Below are 24172 nucleotides of genomic sequence, written 5' to 3' on the forward strand. Positions count from 1 at the left end.
GGCGGAGTAGGTGTCCGCCATTGCTTTGGCCTTGGCTAGCAATCGGGGAAGTTCTTGACTCCTGTTCAAAGTAAGAGCAAATCGGTCCGTCCACATTGTTGTCTCTTGGTGCAATGAATCAATTACCCTTTCCCTTTTCGACGCACGAGCGGTGACCTTGTAGCGGATAGACGGGCCTACCTTCTTGGAGAAAAAAGGTGTGAAACCAGCCACACATAGAGAGCCAGTGCACAACAAACAATTCTTGCGCTGCTCTTTTCACATCCCCGGTCGAACGTGTCATACATGGCCAAAATGGCGACGACCGGGCTTTCCTTGCCATGATGAAAGGCGAGGAAAGCGTCAATCGCTGCTAGGTCCACTAACCCTTCCATATTCGGAAAGAGGACAACTCCAAAGATCAAAAACGCCAAGATGTCAATAAAAGAAAGCCCATTCGCCTTGATTTTCCAAGGCCTTTGCCCTTTCCTCCAAACACTTCCTTGGTACTCCGACTACTCCATTTCTGTTTTGCTTTACCTGGTTCAACTCTTGTGCTGAGATTTTCACTACCTTGGCAACTCTTGTCGTGGAGGATAGAACCCAGAGAAAAGATATGGCTTCCTTCCGCCCAGTGGGCATCCCATGATTTCTTTAAACTCTTTCACAGTCGGCACTAGCTGGAAGTCCTCGAATGTGAAGCACCTTAGGGGCTGGTCATAATACTGGGAAAGGGATGCAATCGGTTCCATGGAGACTTCTACCCTAGCTAGGTCCCAAATCTTACCATAGGCTTTGCGGAAGGCTTGCTGTTGAAGTTGACCCATTAATTGCCCCAACTTTCGTAAACTGGTGACCTCTAAGCTCTTGATTTTGACTTGATAAAACCTCTTTTTAAGCGAAGGCTTTTGACTTGATCCCATGTTTTACTAAAGTGAAATAAAATCTAGTGCGAATCAAAACTCCGACATCTATCATGGGTGGAATGGATGAATGCATGAAGGAATGCATATGACACGGATGCAATTTATGAATACGGGAGCTCGGGAAATTGTCTCCTTCTTAGATACAACGTCTTGGGGTAGCAAAGTGCCCAACGTATGTATTTAAGAAGGTGACACGGACCCTCCGTTGGTTTGCCCAAGAGAGGGGATTAAGACGGAACCCGCACATGATGCACATGCGAAAGGTACAATACGGGGATGTACATAGTATGATAATATTCACTAAACATAAACAAACGGGTATATGATACTTATGCATGGCAGTGTGAAAAATGGCACGCAGCGTGTTTGCTCCGTGCCCCTATTTAAGGGACCTATAAGGGAGAGAACTAACTAGGCTTTTAGCAATAATCCCCAAGGTAGTCATATTTCTCTTGATGGTTTCTAGAGGTATCATCCCCTTCGAAGAACATATTGCAGCAGTAGGGACTACTAGCAACAATAAGTTTTCAAAGAGAAAAGCTCTAGATGAGGGTTCACTGTAATCAAGCAAGTCGGAGACCTAGCATGATCACAGATTCACCTCCACTCCTTATGTTCCCATGAACCCGGGTATAGGGCCCTTTTTCACTCACAGTGTGTGCAAATAGTGTTAGTGTTTGTGTGCATCAAATGAATAAATATTTACCTCATGCATACATTCTAAAACACACTAAAAGCAACAAAAAGTTTATATACACAAGAACATAAGACAAATAAAGGGAAACCAACAAAGGAGAAAGTCATGATAAAACATTGCACAAGATTAAATGGCCTAACTCTCTAAAAAACAGTCCCCAGTGGAGTCGCCAACTGTCGCAACCAACCCTTCGGCGGGAGGGCGACGCGTGACTCGCGGGATGCGTGTTCCACGAAAGGAATACGCGCGGAGTCGCCACCAACGTTTATTTGAGGAAAACGTCGGAAAAACCGGAAAAGACGCGATCTACGAACTGATAAGTGAAAGGTTCGGGAGTTGTATTTACGCACGGGGAAGGTATTAGCACCCCACACGTCCGCCCCAAGGGACGGCAGCCTTTAATCGAATGTGCAAACATGACTTTGATTTTTTATGTTCCCTTTTTATGTCTCTATATCCTTTATACCCTTTTTATATTTTTCTCTTTTTGTGGTCGACAAGGGTGTTTCCCTTTGCTCCTACGTATTCCTCAATTTGGGATGAGAAAATCAGACCTACGTAGTTCTTTTTTATCAAGTGATTCTTTTTTACTTTAAGAGGTGATCATTTTAAGGCGTTGGACCTTAAAAATGATCCATTTTACTTAGTGAGAAAATGAAATGACAAACTTCAAAAGCCTATTTTTATGGACGAGCTTGACTAGGCGAATTGATTTTAGCCTTTAGTTTCACTTTAGTTATTAATCAATTCGATTAAGAATGAGAAATCCCAAAGAGAAAACGTCCGATTGATTTTCCGCTTTATTTTACTAAAAGATGTCTTTTTGATTATTATATTATTTTTTACCTCTTTTTGATTTCCAACGTGGTCACGGCACGACCGAACGGTCGGAATTGATTTTAACCGAAGTTAACGGATAATATAATTCAAACGTTCGGTGGAAATTTATTTTATTTTTAAGTTAAGCGAGAAATGACTTAAGTAAAACGGCTTAAGCACGTCAAGAGGGGGTATAAAAAGTAAACAAAACGAGAGTAAAAATGCACGAAACACAAGGTGGACCACCATGGGTGCATAGAATGAATCGAAAAGCTTGGTTCGAGATACTTACCCGTTGAGGATCGAAGAACGATGAAGAACGAATGAAGAACGTCGAAGAACGGTTGAAATCTTTGCGAAATTCCTCACGGAAAACGTTACGGAAACGTTTCGGAAGCGCCTCGGCTTAGATTTTCTTCACGGAAACAATTTTTCCAAGCAAATTCGAAAGAGAGAAAAGTGCCTCAGGGGCTGAACCTTTTTCTTCTTCACTTCCTCCCCTATTTATAGCAAAATAGGGGAGGTGGTTGCCGCCCAGCTCGCCCAGGCGAGCTCAGCTCGCCCAGGCGAGCAGGGTTGCTTCCTCCAGAAGCAACCGCCTTCTGGAGGAATATTCCAGAGGGCCCAAGTGGGCCTGGGTGCTATTTGCACCCCCATTTTTACTAAGTACACCCCCCTCTGCTGTTTTTTGGTGATTCTTTTTTCGTAAAGTTACGGAAACTTACGAATTTCGTAACGATACTTGTTTTCTTTCCGTAATGTTACGGAACCTTGCGGATTACATAATCATCCCCTTTTTGACTTACGGAATGTTACGGAACCTCACTTAATTATGCAACGATGCTTCCATTTGATTTCCGGTGTGTCACGGAAACTTACGGATTGTGCATCAATACTTTTTTTGGTTTTTCGGCATGTCCTGGAATTTCACAAATCGCCTAATGATGGGTGCCAAGCACCTCACGAGGACCAAAGAATGGTCGCACGTCATCGAGCAAAGGTCCCCGGACGAAATTAGGGTATGACAGTTGCCCCTCTTTACTTGTCTTTTATTGGAGATAAAAGGAAAGTAAAGATAAGACACTAATTTCGTTCCTCTCGATTTGGCGAGAGTCGCGGGGGACCATAAAATCTCCACATGCAAATGACTTGTTGTTCCCAAAATTTCACAAATTGCCTAATGATGGGTGCCAAGCACCTCACAAGGACCAAAGAATGGTCGCATGTCATCAAGCAAAGGTCCCCGAAAATCAGTGTATGACACTAATTTCGCTCTTCTCAGTTGACGAAAGTCGCGGGTGACCATGACTTGTCGTTCCTAGAATTTCACAAATTGCCTAATGATGGATGCCAAGCATCTCACAAGGACCAAAGAATGGTCACATGTCATCAAGCAAAGGTCCCCGAAAATCAGTGTATGACACTAATTCCGCTCCTCTCGGCTGACGAGAGTCGCGGGTGACCATGAAATTTCCGCATGTAAATGACTTGTTGTTCCCGGAGGAACAAAAGGTGCAGAAGACTATGTCAGCCTCTGCATGCTATCAAGCGTTCTGTCTTACAGATAGCAAAAGAATGTTTATACGGATAACCACTCGGGTATTTCCGCGTACCATCGGGCCCGCCGCCTCTGGATGATACAAGGGTGCAGAATGACCAAACTTGGTCTCTGCTTGTCATCGGGCCCCCCGCCTCTGGATGACAAAAGGGTGCGAATAACCGTAAGGTATCTCCGCGTATCATCGGGCCCGCCGCCTCTGGATGATACAAGGGTGCAGAATGACCAAACTTGGTCTCTGCTTGTCATCGGGCCCGCCGCCTCTGGATGACAAAAGGGTGCGGATAACCATAAGGTATCTCCGCGTATCATCGGGCCCGCCGCCTCTGGATGATACAAGGGTGCAGAATGACCAAACTTGGTCTCTGCTTGTCATCGGGCCCGCCGCCTCTGGATGACAAAAGGGTGCGGATAACCATAAGGTATCTCCGCGTATCATCGGGCCCGCCGCCTCTGGATGATACAAGGGTGCAGAATGACCAAACTTGGTCTCTGCTTGTCATCGGGCCCGCCGCCTCTGGATGACAAAAGGGTGCGGATAACCATAAGGTATCTCCGCGTATCATCGGGCCCGCCGCCTCTGGATGATACAAGGGTGCAGAATGACCAAACTTGGTCTCTGCTTGTCATCGGGCCCGCCGCCTCTGGATGACAAAAGGGTGCGGATAACCATAAGGTATCTCCGCGTATCATCGGGCCCGCCGCCTCTGGATGATACAAGGGTGCAGAATGACCAAACTTGGTATCTTTTGATTCTCATAATTGCTTTTGATGAGACTAACTCTTTTAGGCCAAGAAATGGTACTGCTCTATTAATTCATTATAAATTGCTGAATGTTTTTCTTCTCTCTTCTCATGATTTGTTTTTGGTGTTGACAAAGGGGGAGAAATAGATAAAAGATAAGATAGTAAGGGGAATTATCTATTTTTTTGAGACGGTTTTTTATATATGAAATCTACAAAATCTTCAACTGTTTCATATAAGCAATCATTGCAAAATCAAGAGGGAGTGAACGACACAAATAAATATTTTTTTTACTCCTTACCTAAAGATGGTTGTCATCATCAAAAAGGGGGAGAATGTGAATGAATATCATTCAGGTTTTGATGATGCCAAAAATGTTACTTGGTGAGCATGGATTGAATCAAGTCAAAAGAACAAGATCAAGTAAATCTAAGATAAGAACTTAGTAAATTTGTTTAAAGAATATTAGTTTGATTGCTTTAGTTTGGCCTCAATATCTTTAGTATCAAACACTCTTTTATCAAAGGCTAAATCAGTTCAAAAAGATATTTTTGAACTGGTAATCGATTACCAGAGAGTTTGTGAAGATATTTTTGACTAACGACACAAAACTGTTTGAACTTTGATCTATGTAATTGATTACAAGTAATCGATTACCACAGAAGAGATTGCAAAAAAGAAATCTTTGAAAAGTCATGACTCTTTAGAAATATAACTGTGTAATCGATTACCAAAATCCTGTAATCGATTACCAATGAATTTGAAAATGCTTTCTTTAAAATTTATTTCAAGAAAATGTTATCTCCCAAAATTTTCTTGTCTAATAACACCTAAACAAAATGGTGTTGTGGAAAGGCAAAAAGATCCTTACTGTGACATCCCCTATCCCAGCATACATATAGTGAAAGAAAACGTAGAATAATGGGAGTAATTTAAAAAGATTTACTTGACAACTTAATATAAAACTTCTCAATAGAGTAAAAGGTTCACATTTGATTCAATCCTACCCCTCAAGGGCATTGGATAGAAGACTTCAAGAAAATTGGGCCAGAGATGCATGAGAAGACCCTAGGGTTCTCATGAGCCTTAGGGTAGATTTCGGTCCCATAGGCTAAGTATGAGTCCACTTATCTTTGTACATATTAGATTAAGGTTTCTTTATTTTTGGGCCTTGTATTTTGGGCTCCATAATGTAGGTAGGGTACCCTATAAATGTAGGATTTTTTAGCCCTTGTATTTTAGGGCACCTAGACTAGTTTTTGTATTAGGGGTAGTTTTGTAATTTCTCATGAATTAAGTGAATATTTGATGTGTGTGTTGGAAAATAAATTTAATTGAATTGGGAGAAGCCCAATCCAGTTAAATTTTAGAGGGAGAGGTGAGCATTTGCTTGCTACACCCCATTGCCACATCATATAGTCACACTTTGTGCATGTCTTTCATGCTTTACATGCCTCATGACAACTAAGCACACTTAGTGGAGAATCTTGGACTTGATCTTGGATTAGTGGGCTGAACCATAGCTAAAATTCACTAATCATAATTAGTGAAATTTTGGCTCCACAAATTCAATTTCAAATTCAAGTGAAATTTGAATAGAAATTCAAATTTCCCTCCAATTTTGTGTGACACTTAGGCTATAAATAGAGGCCATGCGTGTGCATTTTTTGAACTTTGATCATTTGAGAATTATGCTTCAAAGTTCAGACCTCTTTTGAGGCACAAAATTTTGTGCTCCTTCTCTCCCTCTCCCTCCCCTCATCTTCTCCTACCTTCAAGCTCTTTCTTCTTGACTCATCTTATCCTTGAAGTGGCGTCTCCAATAATCTTTCTTCCTTCTCCATTCCACTGCCATGATCTTCAAGAAGTAAAGGACTCCATTGATAAAGAAGATCCAAGGCCTACAAGCTCCACATGGAGCTATGTCATGTGGTATCAAGAGCATCTTCGTCTAGGTGATGTTCTTTTGCTTTCTCTATCTTTTTATTCGGTCAATTCACTTTAATTCTGTGTTCTTCATCTTATTCTCCATGTATATCCTCCATTGTCTTGTGGTTTGGTGCTTTTTAGAGTAGATTCAAAAAAATAAACCGATTAAATCTTAGATCTACGCTTGATCTTGCATTTCTATGGTTCAAATTTTATAGATCTACTCTTGAATCATGTTTTTGTGTTGATTTTAGGTTCTATCATATTTCATCATAATCTTCTTGTGCTGAACCTTTAGATCTAAATTTTCTTCCAAAATATTGATTAGAAAAAAAAAACACAAAAATATAAGTGTAAATCACTTATTCCATGTTGTCTTAGAGTCATGTTTAGTCATAATAATTGTGACATTATGTTCTAAGTTTGTGTTAAATTTTTATTTTGTTGATTGAATTCTAGATACATTTGTTCATGTATTCTTTTCATTCTTATCCTATCTTTTGAATTTTGAGTATAATTCTTGCATGTTATTTAGTTCATAACATGTTCTAAATCAATTTCTAGAAGTAGTCTTGTCGTTGAACTTTCTTTTTGTTTTCTAAGTTTCGTACAAGATGCCTATGAAGAAGTTGAGTTGTGGTGCTAAGTTGTTGCTGAATTTGTGAATCAAAATAAGTCTTAAACTCTCTTGAATTGTGTTATTCAAGATAATTGAGCATAAGCAAACACAAATTGTAACTATCCAAGCCCTAAGCAACATAAACACTACTCTTGATTTCTAGATTGAAATCGCTGGTGTTGGCAGCTTGAACATACGAACTTGTATAAATTACTAGGAATTGGTCACTACGAATTTTGAGCTGAAATGTTTACTGAATTTTCTAGACATCTGTAAAAAAATTATAAAAAAAGAACCAAGTGATTTGGATAACGGAAAAAATACGAAAAATCACACAAGTTGGCAAAAAAATCAGTGTCCACGAAAAAAAAGTGAAAGGGAAGTGTGCTTGCTATTTTGGCTCGAAATTTATTCTATAATTGGTGCCTATTTTATACCAATCTTAGTTCTGAAATTTCAATTGAAAATTAGTGTGAAAACAAGTGCCAAAACTAGAGGTTTCTTGAGTCTTTTTTTAGTTTTTCTACTCTACTCTAGAGCCATTCTAGGTTTCTCTTTGAGTCCTAGCTTGCTTTTTTGTGTTTGTCATTGCTTTAATTGTTGAGTAATTCTTGAAAATTTGTCTTGATAAAAATCTATTGGCTTAGCTTTCATTTCATTTTTTTTTGTCTTTGGTTATTGTTTGTCTCTTTGTTTCCTTGTTTGTAAGTTGCCATATAGGGAATTGCAAAGGAGGATTGGTGTCATCCCTTTAAGAAGGCCTCTCAAATTTTGTAATTGACAATTTACTTACCTTCATTGCTTTCAAATTTTGTAACAAGAAGGGCCTTTCATTGGAAGTAAGTTGGGAGACTCCAATAGGTCACCCTACTTCCATTTGTGTGTAATAATTTTAGGCAATTTTCCCTTAGGATAGTGAGTGCTTTGTTGGGAACCTTAAATGAGGTCATCCAAACACTCTTAGGAATCGCAAAGTTTACATTTCTTTCACTTTATTTTCTTGCTTACTTTCATAGTTTATTTTCTTTACTAGTCATACCTAGGTTATCTTGTTATTGCATAATACTTTCTTCTTGCTTATGACGCTTATCTTGAGTTCTTTTGGAACCCTAGATTTTACCTTTTTTTCAAACCCCCAACAAGAAAGAACCACAACTTAGGAAGCAACACGAGTCATCATTCATCCAGTGTTAATGGCGAGGGTACTAGTCATAAGGACGCTCTATCTAGAATCTTTGATGAGTTGAGTTCCCTTAAGTTATGGAAAGAAAAACTAGAAAGAAGTGAAAAAGGAAAATAAAGGGTAGAAATAAATCAAGACGAGAGAGAAAAAATAAGAAAGGAAGAAAGAAGAAAAATAATGAAAGAAATGAAAAGAGAAAAACATGCCTCCTATAGTAGTCATGACTCTTGCAAGAGTTTAAGTTAAGAACTTAGCGACTATTATAGAGGGCACCATAGTTCACAAAGTAAACATCATTCCCAAAGAAAAGAAAAGGATAGAAGGCCTCAAGAGGTTAACATTAGCCTCCTATATTTCCATGGAAAAGATAATGTTGAGGCCTACTTAGATTGGGAAATAAAGGTTGAACAACTCTTTGCTTGCCATCATATTAGTGAAGAGAGAAAAGTTTCGTTGGCTACCCTTAGCTTTCAAGGGTTTGCCCTCTATTGGTGGAATTTCCTTGTTAGGGAACGAAGGATTCATGGGGATCCTTCAGTAGAGTATTGGAATGATCTTAAGAGTGCCCTTAGGAGGAGGCATATTCCCTCCTACTATGAAAGGGAGTTTATGGACAAGCTCCAAAGGCTTAGACAAGGGAGTATGAGTGTTGAAGAATATAGACAACAAATGGAACTACTTCTTTTAAGAGCTGGACTTAGGGAGGAGGAGAGAACAAGCATAGCCAGGTTCCTTAGTGGACTTAATATGGAAGTGAGGGATAAGATTGAACTCCTTCCATATAGGGACCTAGATGAGCTAGTCCAACTTTGTATAAGAGTGGAGCAACAACTTAAAAAAAAGCCTTCTTCAAAATCTTATGGCTTTCATTCTTATCCAAGGAAGGACCAAGCCCAAGGAATTTTGGGGGCTGCACCTTCAAAACCCAAGGAAGATAAGGGTAAGACCATAGAGAAATCCACCCCTAAGACTAGTTCCCAAGAAAGGACTAGCAACATTAAATGCTTCAAATGTCTTTGGAGAGGTCACATTGCCTCTTAATGCCCCACAAAGAAAACCATGATTATAAGGGGTCAAGACATTTATAGTAGTCAAGAGGAGACTACTTCTTCCCCTTCCTCTAGTGGAAGTGAAGATGAAGTAAGGGGTGAAGAGTCTAGTGAGGAAGTTTACCCCCATGAAGAAAGTGACCTCCTAATGGTTAGAAGGCTCCTTGGAGGTCAATCTTGTGATCTATCTCAATCCCAAAGAGAGAACATCTTTCATACAAGATGTAAAATTTTAGATAAAACTTGTTCTCTCATTGTGGATAGTGGATCTCGTTGTAGCACAAGATAGTTTCCAAGTTGAACCTCACTATCATTCCCTACCCAACACCTTATAAACTTCAATGACTCAATGAACAAGGGGAAATGGTAGTTAACCAACAAGTGAAGGTACCTTTCTCCATTGGGACATATAAGGATGAAGTTAATTATGATATAGTTCCCATGGAGGCAGGGCATATTCTTTTAGGAAGGCCATGGAAATTTGATAGGAAGACCATTTACAATGGCCTAACTAATGAGATTACCCTCACCCATCTTGGCACTAAATTTGTGTTGCATCCTCAAACACCTTCACAGGTGGCCAAAGATCAACTAACAATGAAAGATAAGAGGGATGAGGAAGAAAAACTAGAAAACCAAAAGAAAAAGAAGGATAGTAAGGCCTTGTCTTCAATGGCCAAGGGGAAGGAAAAAGAGGAAAAGGATTCCTCCAAGAAGATTGTTAAGAAGGAAAATCATTTTGCAACAAAATGTGATATCAAAAGAGCACTACTTAAACAATCTTTCTACCTTCTCCTATCAAGGGAAACATCCCTTAGCACCGCCATACCTCTTGAGCTCGAGGTTATTCCTCAAGTAAAGGAGTTGTTGGATGAGGTTTTGGTTCGTAAGAGCTTAAATCCTTGTGCTTTGTTGGTGCCCAAAATAGGTATTATCGGGCACCAAATCCCTATGATAGGTGGTATGATGAATGTGTTGAGTGGTGCAACCCTCTTTTGTCCCGCCAAAGGTTGAAGATGATGAATAGTGTTTTTGTTCATAAAAAAAGAGGAAAATGCACCATTTTTGAACTGGCTGGGTTTCACACCCACAACCTACAAGTTACTAGAATTTGTGTGAGCCACCGGGTCATTGAAGGTTTTATGAAATTTATTCTTTTTTTGTATCTTATATTCTTATGTGTTTCTGTTTACCTTTGCAATTTATGGAGTTTTGATTTATTTTATGCATGAATATATTCTGGAAAAATTTTATTCTATGCATATATATATATATATATATATATATATATATATATATATATATATATATATATATATATATATATATATGAAATCAAATGCATAATATTATGTTTCAATTATAAAATTATATACGAGAATTTTATTCATCATTGCATTATATCTTGATCTTGAAGTACATAATATGATTTATTCTCATATGATTAAGTTTTATGTCTAACTGATATTTATAATTTTGATTAATTAAGGATTAGCCACAACATCTATAATTTGATTAAAATTATATAAGTTGTTTAAAGATCATACAAGGAATTAGGCACAATATTGTGCTTCAACCGACATTGTATTATCTTATTTAAATTATTTTTTCGCTAATGTGTATTCGTTAACATCGGTTTTCTGAAAAACCAATGTTAACTAACTAACGTTAACATCGGTAACTGACATCCTTTTGTTGCTTTGGGAATCTGGCATACGCTTATGAAGTTTTGAGGTTTTATTTTAGCATGATTTCTCTCATTCTAGAGTTTGGATGGGGGATGAGGATACTATTGTATTGCATATTAATTCCTTTTTTAGGATCTTTTTCTAGAAAAGGAAATTGTTGAAGCCGGTTTAGGACACATTTCTCTCTCTGTGGAAGAGATTAAATAAGTTATTTTACATCCCCAAAGTGGACAAAGTTAAATTTATTAATCAATTTCATCCTATTTCTTTATGCAAGACAATTTATAAGGTTTTGACAAAGTCTATAGTATATAGATTGAAGCTTGTTATGCCAATGTTGATCTCTCCGTTTCAAACTGGCTTTATTCTAGCATGTAGCATTCATGAGAACATTATCATTGCCCAAGAACTTTTGCATTCTATGCGACAAATAAAAGGTAGATGACTTTGGTTATAGGAAATGAAAAAGGTAGATGACTTCTTACAAGGGCATGGTATAAGGAAAAAATATTATTAAGTAGAAACACTAGAGTGTCACTTAACCGACAATGAAATCACCAAAACACCCTTGGTATCCACTCAAGAGGGTCACTTACCTATAGGAACAACATGGGAACTGAAAATTGTTTTCCACTTTATATATATTAATAGTGTTGAAGAATGTAATGCATCATTTTTTTTTTCCAGATAGGACCAATTTAAGTTGTCCAGTGAGTTGGTTTCTCCCACTCCAACCCAGCTTGACACTAGTTTGTTGCTGCAATTGTTGGTAAGTTTGATTCATTATGTGTTAAAGTGTTGAATTTTGTCCAAAACAGGAGACTCCCTGTTGCAACTAAGGCCTATGTTAGTCTTTTGTACTACAAATTCTATATTATTGGTACTTACACTGTGCAATTTGTTGAAATGAGTGTTGTTAAGTTACATAGTAACTAGTTCACACAAATTTTGTGTCTTAGTGTTGATCTCTCCAATTTCGTTGTGCATAGTTGAAACTCATTTTAGTCTAGCATAAGCAGAAGCCATCTTGTTTACTGCTTGCTTTTGGGAAGCCCTTGCCACCATTTAGAAAGCTTAAACCAAGTTTGAATGTGTATAATTTTGACTATTAAATAGTAATTATGTAATGTTCTGCTTATGAAGATTATGTAATTGAGTTAGTGATAACAAAGTGGCTTACATTGTTTTATGTGATTAATGACTATTGTTTTGTATGTAATTAATGTTCATCTTGAGTGAATCTTAGAACCTCGTTTGAGGTTGAATATAATGATTCTTGCGAACAGTTTGCATTGATCGTTGTATTGAATCTTGAATTGTCTATTTGGATAGTTTGGGAAGAGTAATATTTTTTATGGTAGATTCATGCGTAAAGGTTAAGTTTATTTTCTTAAATTTGATGAAATTTTGGTACAATGCATTTCTAGTTAGTCTCTGAGTGCATACTTGATTGTTGGGGCATGTCGTGTACTTGGAGATCAATGCGAAATACTGCCGAAATTTCATCAAATTTAAGAAAATAGACTTAACCTTGACATATGAATCTACTATAAAAAAATGTCTTCCTGAATTGGATAGGGCTGCACCTTTAATGAAAAAGTGAGATTTTCATGCATCGAATAACTTTGTGAGTATCATGGAGTTATTAAATAGATGGATCGAAGTTGGATGAACACAAGTCACATGAGCCCTACGTATGAGGAAGGCGTAGAACAGTTCTTGCAATTTGCTTCCGAAAGAAGTCGACCAGATGAGGATGAAAAATATTTTTGGCGTTGTATAAATTGTTTGAATGGGCGACAACAAGTACTAGACGACATACACGAACATCTTCTATGTGATGGGATTAAGAAGAATTATACGATGTGAATATGACATGGTGAATTGATAGACATGCAGAGGGGATCCCAATCTGAATTGTTTGATGTAGAAATGGGAGATCGCCTAAAGGATATGATTCGTGATCTTAGACAATAGTCTTTTCAGCAAGCACATACCTCTATGTGTGATAGATTGCAAACTGATTCAAAAAGTCATTGTATCTTGGGTGCAACAATCTATTTACGCTGTTGTCAACGGTGTTAAGTCTGGTTAATATGAAGGTCAGATATGGGTGAAGTGATAAAAGCTTTAATTCATTGCTTCAAATAGTGCACGATATGCTTCCAGAGAAAAACACGCTGCCAACAAGTTACTATCAGACGAAGAAGATACTGTGTCCGATGGGTATAGAGTATCACAAGATTCATGCTTGCCCTAATGATTTCATACTATACATACATGAATTTGAAGAAATGCACAAATTCCCTCGGTGTGGGGTATCATGGTACAAAGTCAAGGATGATGATGAATGTAGTAGTGATGATAACTTAAAGAAAGGCCCCCCAGCGAAGGTGGTGTGGTATCTTCTAATCATTCCATGGTTTAAGCATCTATTTTCTAATGGGGATGACGCAAAAGACCTTACATGGCATGCAAAGGGGAGAAACTGGGATGGAATGCTCCATCATCCGGCTGATTCCTCCCAGTGGAAGAAAATTGATCGTTTGTATCCAAAATTCAACAAAGAGGCAAGAAATCTTAGGCTTGGACTTTCCATTGATGGAATGAACCCATACGGTAGTTTAAGCACTCAACACAGCTCGTGGCCAGTTTTGCTAGTTATTTATAACTTATCTCTATGGTTGTGCATGAAGCGAAAATACATTATGTTGTCTATGATGATATTGGGCCCAAGCCAGGGAATGAGATTGATGATTATCTCAGTCCCTTGATTGATGACTTGAGAAAGTTATGGGATGAGGGAGTTTCAGTGTTTGATAGGATTCAAAATGAGACTTTTGATTTGCGTGCAAAGCTTTTTTGTACCATTAATGACTTTCCAGCATATGGGAATTTGAGTGGATACAATGTTAAGGGCCATCGTGCATGCCCCATCTGTGAAGAAAACACAAGCTGCATACAACTAAAACATGGTAGAAAAATAGTATACACCAGGCATCAACGTTTTCTGACACCTTTTCACCCTTACTAGCAATTGAAAAAAGCTTTTAATGGAAGTCAATAACACGAAAGTGCGTCGATACCGTTAATTGGTTAGCAGGTTTTTCAGCGGGTTGAATTCCATTGCTGCAGACCAAACTTCCATTACTTCCAAACTTGATGCCATTATTCGGATATTGAATACCATGGTACCTAAACAACCCTCTCCATCTTCTGCCTCTGCGAAGTCACCACCCATGCCGCCTATGCTTCCTAAGACAATCAACCTAACTTCTTCCTCTGCTAAGCCACCACCAACAGCAGAAACCACGCCGCCTCCCCTTCCCATGGCAACTTCCCACCTTCCCGTTAACAAGCACCACACACTCTCCTTCGAATCCCTCCCGGTCGCCAGTCATCGGTCCCACACAAAGTTCTCTAGTCGTGACATCCTTCCCTCTGACATCCGCTTCTCCCTTTCTGTTGTGTGTGCTGCCACGGTCAGGGACACAAATCTCAACCACCCCTTCCTCCTCCTCCTCTTCATCATTCTCGTCACTGCCAAAGGGCTCTGTCTCCACAATCATCTTCAGGCACTAATTCTTACACCCATTTTCATTTGGGATCCAGGTTATGTTTTCTACTATTTTTGGAAAGACCCAAAAGAAGGATAAAAGTAAGAGTTGCATATGGAAGAAAAGGTCTATTTTGCTTTATCTTCCCTAGTGGTCCGATCTAGATGTTAGACATTGTATTGATGTTATGCATTTAGAGAAAAGTGTTTGTGATAGTGTCATTGGGACGCTCCTTAACATTCAAGCCAAGACGAAAGATAGTTTGAATACTCATCAAGATCTAGCCGAGATAGGTATACGAGCCTAGTTACATCCAAGGTCTGATGGTAAGAAAATATACTTGCGACCAGCTTGTCATACTTTGTCCAGAAAGAAGAAGATGAGTCTTTGTCAGTCTACGTCGTGTCAAAGTTCCACAAGGATACTCTTCAAATATTATGAGTCTTGCACAGTTGAAAGATCTAAAGTTAGTAGGCTTAAAGTCTCACAATTGTCAAGTCTTGATGCAACAATTGTTAGTCATGGCCATACGAGACATTTTGCCTAACAAAGTCAGGTTTGCCATAACTCGATTGTCCTTATTCTTCAATGCCATATATAGCAAAGTACTTGATCCTGTCAAGTTAGATGAGCTAGAAAATGAGGCTACCATTATATTGTGTTAGTTGGAGATGTATTTTCCTCCTACTTTCTTTGACATCATGGTTCACTTAATTATTCATCTGATTAGATAAATCAAATGTTGTGGTCCTGTTTATTTGCAATGGATGCACCCGGTTGAGCGATACATGAAGATCTTAAAAGGGTATACAAAGAATCTACATCGTCTGGAAGCATCTATTGTTGAAAGGTACATTGCAAAAAAAGATATTGAGTTTTGTTAACAGTACATTGAAAAGGAAAAACCTGTTGGGCTACCCGAGTCTCAACATGACGAAAGAGTGGGAGGTAAGGGTACAAGAGGACTGCATGTTATCACTCCCAGTGTGGAAGATTTGCAACAAGCTCATTTGTATGTATTGAATAACATTAATGAAGTTTTGTCATACATACTTCACCATGAAGGTTTAGTGAAGGAAAGTAATCCAAAAATGTCGAAGAACAGGATGTTGAAAAAGCATAATAAGACTTTCCTAAATTGGTTTAAAGATACAATCTTCAGTGACGATAATGCATCTGAAACATTAAAAAAGCTAGCATATGGGCCTAAAATAAATGTTATAACTTGGCAAGAATACGATATAAACAATAATTCCTTCTATACAAAAGCACAAGATGAGAAAAGTACAATGCAAAATAATCGGGTTAGTCTAAGGGTTGAATCTCAACACTTCACGAGTCTACATGATGACAATCCCCGTGTAGCTTCCATCCCTTACTTTGGTTTCGTTGAAGAAATCTAGGAGCTTAATTATGTAAAATTCATTGTCTATGTTTTCAAATGCAAGTGGGTTGATAGCAATATCAGTGTGCGGACCGATGATTTAGGATTTATGTTGGTAGATCTTAAGAAACTCGCTTACTAGAATGACCCTTTCATCATGGCAGAACAAGCTAAACAAATATTTTATGTTAAGAACCTTGTGATGAAAGATGGTTAATGGTTCTACACGGGAAAACAATTGGTGTTAATGTTGAAGATGATGATTCACTCATTGATACTTGTAACACCCCAAAATATTGCTAATTATAAATCGATGTTTAATTATATTTATCGTGTTATTTGACTATATGATTGACTTGAATGAGTTGACGTATGGTGTAAATTAGTCATATGTGATTTGCTTGATGTGGATGTTGAGTTATGTGGAGTTTTATTGAGCTAAGTTGAAATTATGAGATTTCAAATTTTACCTAAACCTATTTCAGTAAAATTGTGATCCTGGATTTGTTAACTGTTGGATCATCTTCACAGTTTGGCCGGAGGTTCTTAAGACAAATCCCCACAGTTTGACCATTGGGATTTTGAAAATAACAACTTTTGATCTCTCTCATAGTGCAAGAAGCGCGCTAAGCGCAATTCTAACCCAAGAGAGAATTGCGCTGAGTGGGAATTAGCGTGCTAAGCGCAATTCCAACTCGAGAGGGAATTGCGTTGAACGATAATTGTCACGCTAAGCGCAAAAAGTGGACTCTCGCTTCGCTAAGCGAGATCAACAGATTATAAATACGTTCTTCAGCATGAAAAACACATTTTTTTCACTCTCCTCCTCTCCAAACACCCTCCCAAATCCTAACACCTTTTTCTCCACCACCCACGACAACTGGTGGTCACCATGAGCCGCCGTTGCTTGTTGCCGAACCCCCACTCCAAGAGGAACATTTTAATCGGAGCGAAATCCTCAAAATTCACCTCAAGGATTCGGTGGAGAAAAAATTCCTCAATCCTTTCTCTCGTAGCTTCTTTGAGGTTATCTTGACTTCTAAGTCTTTCTCTTAGTTAGTTTGAGTTTCTCTTAGTGTCTCTTGTGTTTTGGGTACTGTAATAGAGTGTTTTTACACATCCTTTGAAAAACCCTTGAAAATGAGACATTGTAAAAGTTATCTTTATATAACATTGACGTTATTTTCGTGACCTTCACTGAACCCTGGTCAAAGTGGCGTGAGCGAAATTTCAAAATGACGTCTCCTTTTAGTAGAATCCGAAACACCCCTTAGCCTTTTATGTTTTGACAGGGGTATTTGACTTTGAATATTGTTATTAACCTTGTTTTTGAAATCTATACTAAATTTCCTTCAATTTGGTATATAGAACCTTGCATTTGGACTGACAAGCGTGAACGAGAAAGACCTCTGAGCGACGCAAAGAGGAACTAATGGAGGGCTCACGATAGGTGATGGGAGTTTATTATAATTTATGACTTTTGATACCATAGTTGGGGTCAGGGAACCTAACTATGGGGATGTATGCATGTCCCTGTTGCATGCTGGTTTTCGAGAAAAACAATGTTTTGACTAATGGGATACGATATGTCTGCTATTAATAAATGACATTATTGTTTTTATTAGACTAGTGTTGTCTGAAGACCTGGGGAGTATGAATCTTAGGCATGAACTGTATATGTATGTATATGCGGAATGTGATTTATTGATGATATTAACTTATATGAGATGATGTTGTTATTGGTGATTATGTTGATATGAGATGATGTTGTTATTGATGATAATATTGATATGAGATGATGTTATTATTGATGATTATTTTGATATGAGATGTTGTTATTGTTGATAATGTCATTGAGATGAGATGATGATGATGTTGAGAATGATATTGAGATGAGAAGATGTTGATGTTGAGAATAACATTGAGATGAGACAATGTTGATGTTGATAATGACATTGAGATGAGACAATGTTGATGTTGATAATGACATTGAGATGATGTATGTTGTGTATGTACATGGGGGTGCAGTGACCTTGTTGGATATCCCTAGTGGGGGAAATAGAATGGTTAAATAGTTTTAAGAGCCAGTGCATTGATGGATCCCATGTTTCATACTTCATATTGCATGGAAATAGTATAAACTTTGTCAATAAGTAGTAAGTACTTGTAGTTTCTCATGAGGAGGAATACTTGTACTTGGGGGCATATCACTCGGTTTGGAACTCCCTTGAGACTCAAGCTAATCACCGGGGGGGGGGGGGGGGGGGGGAGTTGCCTTTTCACGACAGGGTGACCTCGACACTTATTGGCTAGTTTTCCTAAGTGAGAGTGTCGTGTGGACACACTTAGGCTATTTCCTTGATGAATGGTACCATATTGCATTTGAGAGTTAAGGTTAAGTGCATGCATCATACTAAGCATGATTGATTGGAATTATGGATGGATGATGACTATTTGTTGAGTGTGTGTTGGACTAATGAATGCTTGTATAAGCTTATGATATTTCTTAATGTTTTCTTACTAATTGTGGTTTTTGATTTTTGTATTAATTTCTTTTATAATAAACTTACCCCTCACAATTTTTGTATCGTGTGGTTGGTACCTGTGATGATCGCGGACCTTTGTCCGTGGGATCAGAATGACAACAATAGAGTATGCGAAGTGAGATTCTTTTGTGGAGCCGCCAAGCCGATGTGATGACGTTGAGATTATTTTTGGAGAGAGTTGTGTTTTGGGTGATGTAGATGCTCACATTCCTGTACCCACTTAAGAGGTTCAATTAGTGGAGAAGGCACTTAACACCTTCGTTTCTTGGCCGACACATCTTGTCAAGCATTTCTCAAAACAGGTATTTCACAATCATTAAATGATTTTTTTTCTAATTAAAGTGTTCACTGTGATTAAATTATGTGAATTAACTGTGTTGGATAAACAGGGAGTTGTGAGATTGGGGAAACCTACAAATAGGTCGGATCATAATGTCGATGATCCCCAATATCTGATACAGTGACCATCCAACAACTTTTTCTAAAGCCATTGCAGGTTATGTGGGATGCTACCGTGTACTTCCCCTTGTGCATAAAGCATGAAGATTTGTATGAAATAGCACGTGATGGTCAATGTCTCAGCATCTCTATTATATAGTTGTGGATTCTGTAAGCCACTTTACATTATTGTTTATTAGCTAACTTATTATTTCAAATTCATACATAATATTAATTTACATTATTTTAACAACAATAGGCATATGACTGAGACAAGTATGCAAGTGGGGAATACCAACGTCTACGAATTCCTCAAGCTGCAGTCCATACAGAGATCTGGGTAATCACAATTTGAATCAGAAAGTTACATTAAGAACTGGATGCAGAATTCAAATAGGGATGTCTATCTAGGAGCCTACTTGAATGGGTAAGTTAAACTAAACTAATGAATTTAAATAATCTATATAATATAATAACTTATTGTTCTCCACCATAGTGCACATTGACAAATGATCGTCATTTTGCCTAAGGAAAATGTTATCATCTGATTTTGTTCCTTGCGTAATAGGCCAGACAACTACCTGAAAGGAATTATCAATAGGTAAGTTATATTTTCCAATACATTTACATTACCATTAGTCGGAAACATCAATATTTTAATTGTACAACACACATGCATGTTTGTATTGAATAGTGCTTTGAAAGGATTGACGAGGGTCCACAAACTAAATCCAAGGCTGCTACTAGGTTGATTGTTGTTAAAGTAAGTCATTTAAACAATGCTTCTAATTATATTTTATTACTGTCTACACTAATTTGTACTTAACATTGAATATCTAAATTTCATAATGTATTTAGTGTAGAAGCAAAGCTTCATGGTGAATCAAAGGTGATTCAAAGGTGTTTTGATGATAACAATGATGATAACAAAAGATGATGACAAAGGTGGTGACAAAAAGCTCAAAGATCAATCAAAGAACAACTCAAGTGAATCAAGAACAATTCAAGAGTTCAAGATAAGAATCAAGAAGAATTCAAGACTCAAGAAGAAAGTTAAGAGTCAAGAATCAAGATTCAAGGTTCAAGATCTCAAAAATCAAGATCAAGATTCAAGAATCAAGAGAAGACTTAATCAAGATAAGTATAAAAAGTTTTTCTCAAAAATTGAGTAGCACATGATTTTTCTCAAAACATGTTTACCAAAGAGTTTTTACTCTCTGGTAATCGATTACCAGATTGTTGTAATCGATTACCAGTAGCAAAATTGTTTTGAAAAAGTTTTCAAATTGAATTTAGAATGTTCCAATTAATTTCAAAAAGCTGTAGTCGTTTACAATGTTTTGGTAATCGATTACCAGTGCCTTTGAACGTTGAAATTCAAATTCAAAAGTGAAGAGTCACATCCTTTCACATAAAAGCTTTGTGTAATCGATTACACTGATTTGGTAATCGATTACAAGTGACTATTTCTGAATAAATTAAAAGATGTAATTCTTCAAAAGGTTTTTGACTTTTTCAAATTGGTTTTAAGTTTTTCTAAATGTTATAACTCTTCTAAATGGTTGTCTTGACCATACATGAAGAGTCTATAAAAGCAAGGCTTTGTTTTGCATTTCAATAATCTTGAACACTTATTCATACAATCCTTTACAAGCCTTGAATCTCTTTGAACTTCTTCTTCTTCTTTATACCAAAAGCTTTCTGAATTTTTCTGGTTTTCCAAAGCTTGAAAACTTGTGCTATTCATCTTTTCATTCTCTTCTCCCTTTGCCAAAAAGAATTCGCCAACGACTAACCGCCTGAATTCTTTTTGTGTCTCTCTTCTCCCTTTTCCAAAAGAACAAAGGACTAACCGCCTGAATTCTTTTGTGTCTCCCTTCTCCCTTGTCAAAGAATTCAAAACGACACAGTCTGAGAATTCTTTTGATTCTTCCCATTCCCTTATTGATGTGCCATCATTTTCTTCTATTTTCTAAACCCCTTTTGCACCATTTTAATTACTAATTGGTCTTAATTGTCAATTAATTAGGCAGTTTTTTATTTGGGCTCATTTAGCTAATTTGATGTTTTTAATCTAATTTCAGGAATTAATGAAACATTGGGCTTAATCTGGATTTTGGTTGTGGACTTGAAGAGGGCAAATAAAGCAGCGCTTACCTTAGTTAAATTCTAATTAGGAAATTTCACAATTTTATTTTATGTGGTTCAATGTTTATTTCGTTTTGGGCCAGAGTATTGTAATAGGGCCCAGTGACTTTGAGTGACTCTTTTTAAATAGCATCCTCGAGATTCATGCAAAGCAGACTGTTAGACTATTATTCAGAGCTTAGGGTTTATGGTTTTGAAGTTTTTCTGTTCTAATGCTACTGTTTCGTTCTTAATGCAATTTTCGATTTCCTGCTTCTAATTAAAATTTCGTTCTTGTTTATTCTTCTACTTTCATTTACGTTTCTGTTTTCATTTTCGTTTCTGTCTCATTTACGTTTATGTTCATCTACGTTTCTGTTTCATGTTTCATTTATGTTTTCTGTTTGAATCTATGGAAGGCTAAATATTCTGGTGTTGTTTCCTCTTGAGGATGAAGCCCAACTCTCTTTGAGGTTTCGTTTATAATGTGGTTCCCTGGCAGTTTTCCCTTCACTAGTTAACCCAAATTCGTGAACATTAATCAGTGCACGCTTCGTGTTCGATTAATTGCCTCTGAGCCTAACATGCGTTCATGCTTAATGGACGAAGGGCTAACTGGTGTATGTGGTGCCTAATCACGTATTGACAACACTAAGTTGATTTTCGCTTAGTAAATTGAAATAGGGTTGGATTAAGTGGTTAACTGTTAGGGACGAATTCTCCATAACCCAGGATAAGAGAATGGCTTCTGAATCAGAGGAAACAACCCATTTTTAATATTATTAGTTTCGTATTCCAGTTTACTTGTTCTGCTCCTTAAATCACAAAACAAACAAACCCCCCCCAATCGTTACTGTTACTGCAAGTATATTATGAACATTTGGTTTATCATTGCTCGTTGGGAAACGACCTAGGATCACTTCCTAGTTACTACATTATCATGTTTATTTGATTCGGGTACGGCCTCGATCAAATTTGGCGCCATTGCCGGGGAGCAGTGTCCAAAGGTTCATAATAGCTAGCTAGTGTTGTGTTTAATTCTTTCGTGTTTTATGTTTAATTGTTAGTATTGTGTTAGTATGTGTGTTAGTGTTGTTTAGTGTCCTGGTATTTTGTTTAGTGTGTGTTTTGTTTCAGTTTTCTTATTAAGCGTTTCCCCTGTTTCAGTTTTGGGTGTTTTGCTGTGAATAGTGTTTTGCGACGGACTTAGCGACCACTTTTGCTTGCGGCAAAACAAAGTAGTAGTAGAAATCAAGTAGAGACGGATTTTAGCGACCACCCATGCTGAATTATTTGAGATTTTTTGTTTTAGTAGCTAGGGTTGTTATTTTTGGATGAATTTTTTTGTGGTAACTTCTTTTAATCTATATTTTGTGGGAAAAATAGCTAGAGCCTTTAGTTTGATCAGATTTGAAAGTTCCAAAAAAGTAGCAAACTTTGTGTTTGTCGAAACTTCAAACGGCCATAACTTTTGCTCCGGTTATCAGAATCACAATTATTATATATGTATTTGGGGTAGAAAAAAATTTCCTATGCCATGGTAGTTGGCCGTAGGCCGGCTGAGGTCTCCATCGTCCAAAAATAGTGATTCTGTCAAAAGTTTTTTATTTTTCAAGTTTTATTCACTTATTTTTCTTAACCTACCATTTTTAGCTTCCATAGTTAGACTTTGAATTTTTGCCTGAAACTTTTTGTTCTATCTTCTCATCATTTTATAAGGTTGCTCACAAAATTTCAAGTCATTTGGATATCATTTGAGGGTAGCTGTAGTTCAAACCTGCACCTTTATTTACATGACAAGGCAACTAGTTGTGCATGCTAAATGTAGTGTATGACTAGAGGCAATCCATCTGACTTACAACCCTTTGATCCTGAGATAGATAGGAAATTTCATAGGTTAGTTAGGCATCATTTTATACCTTTTGATCATCCTGAGCATTCCATTACTGGTGAATCTGTGCATTCTGTTATTGGTGATTTTGAACATCCTGATTTGGAGCATTATAATTTTGAGCATTCTGATTCTGACCATTCTGATTTTGAACATTCTGAGAACATGGCACAACCTCCACCCTGTGAGAGGACTCTAAGGGAAATGGTTGCACCTGATTTCACCTACGAAAGCTTGTGCATCCAATACCCTGATGAGGATGTCCCATATGTTCTTAAAACTGGACTGATTCATTTGCTTCCAAAGTTTCATGGCCTTGCAGGTGACGACCCGCACAAACATTTGAAGGAATTTCATATTGTCTACTCCACCATGAAACCCCCAGATGTCCAAGAGGACCACATATTTCTGAAGGCTTTCCCTCATTCTTTAGAGGGAGTAGCAAAGGACTGGCTGTATTACCTTGCTCCAAGGTCCATCACGAGCTGGGATGACCTGAAGAGAGTATTCTTAGAAAAAATTTTCCCTGCTTCTAGGACCACAGCCATCAGGAAGGATATCTCAGGTATTAGACAACTCAGTGGAGAGAGCCTGTATGAATACTGGGAGAGATTTAAAAAACTATGTGTCAGTTGCCCTCACCATCAGATTTTAGAGCAGCCGCTTCTCCAATATTTTTACTAAGGACTCAGTAATATGGAGAGAAGTATGATAGATGCTGCCAGTGGTGGAGCCCTTGGAGACATGACTCCTGCTGAAGCCAGAAATTTAATTGAGAAGATGGCTTCCAACTCCCAGCAGTTTAGCGCCAGAAATGATGCTATAGTCATTAGAGGAGTGCATGAGGTAGCTACAAACTCAGCTGCATCATCTGAAACTAAGAAGCTTGAAGGCAAACTGGGTGCATTGGTTAACTTGGTAACCTAGCTGGCCTTGAACCAGAAATCTGTACCTGTTGCAAGGGTCTGTGGTTTGTGCTCCTCTGCTGACCACCATACAGACCTTTGCCCTTCCATGCAGCAACTTGGAGAAATTGA

At 37.8% G+C, this 24172-nt stretch overlaps 1 non-coding gene across 1 annotated transcript; it reads right to left on the reverse strand.

Annotated features, from left to right (window-relative positions):
• Nucleotides 1-23678: 23678 nt before the first annotated feature.
• On the reverse strand, nt 23679-23785 carry LOC114401008. The gene has a single exon (XR_003664124.1). It is a non-coding gene; the product is annotated as a small nucleolar RNA R71 (small nucleolar RNA).
• Nucleotides 23786-24172: the final 387 nt, after the last annotated feature.

Source organism: Glycine soja, chromosome 19, assembly GCF_004193775.1.
Source record: "Glycine soja cultivar W05 chromosome 19, ASM419377v2, whole genome shotgun sequence".
Lineage (NCBI taxonomy): Eukaryota > Viridiplantae > Streptophyta > Magnoliopsida > Fabales > Fabaceae > Glycine > Glycine soja.